Raw genomic sequence first — 557 nt, 5'->3', positions numbered from 1 at the left:
GGTACTCTCTACTCTCTTTCATTTGTGTAGATTCACAGATCTGTCCTGAGCTGCACATTTACTATATCTGTAGATTCACATGACAGGTATAAATGCTGTATTGGCATGAACCTGGCCTTTCAACATGCCTAGCAGTGGCAAACTTTGGAAGCCAGCCTGGGGATTTGGATTCATCTGACAGAAAGGAAAAAAAAAGAATCCACTTGGATACATTTCAGAGTTGTTAGAAAGCACATATGTGGGAGTTTTGTACACAAGGTGGCTCTACAAGTACCTAATGGGGTATTTGTGAGGTAGTATGTACAGGCAGGCTGCCTGTAGTTTGATGGCAGAGCACTTTGTGGGGTAGAGGGAGAGATCACGATCACAGCCCCTCTCAGTATGAAGAGGAATTAAACTCTGACTACCTGGGCTTTTGTCTTGACCAGTATGTTGATGTTGAAACTGGTTATTCTTTCTCCTCTGAGATGCTTCAAAAAGAAATGAGTGAGCCTTGTCAATGTGAAAACCACCATTTTAGACAACATTCTGTGGTATGAATGCCCAGTGGAGAAAAA

This window comes from Anser cygnoides, chromosome 3 (assembly GCF_040182565.1).
Source record: "Anser cygnoides isolate HZ-2024a breed goose chromosome 3, Taihu_goose_T2T_genome, whole genome shotgun sequence".
Taxonomy (NCBI): Eukaryota; Metazoa; Chordata; class Aves; order Anseriformes; family Anatidae; genus Anser; species Anser cygnoides.
The sequence above is the reverse complement of the archived record's forward strand: the minus strand, read 5'-3'. Positions refer to the sequence as shown.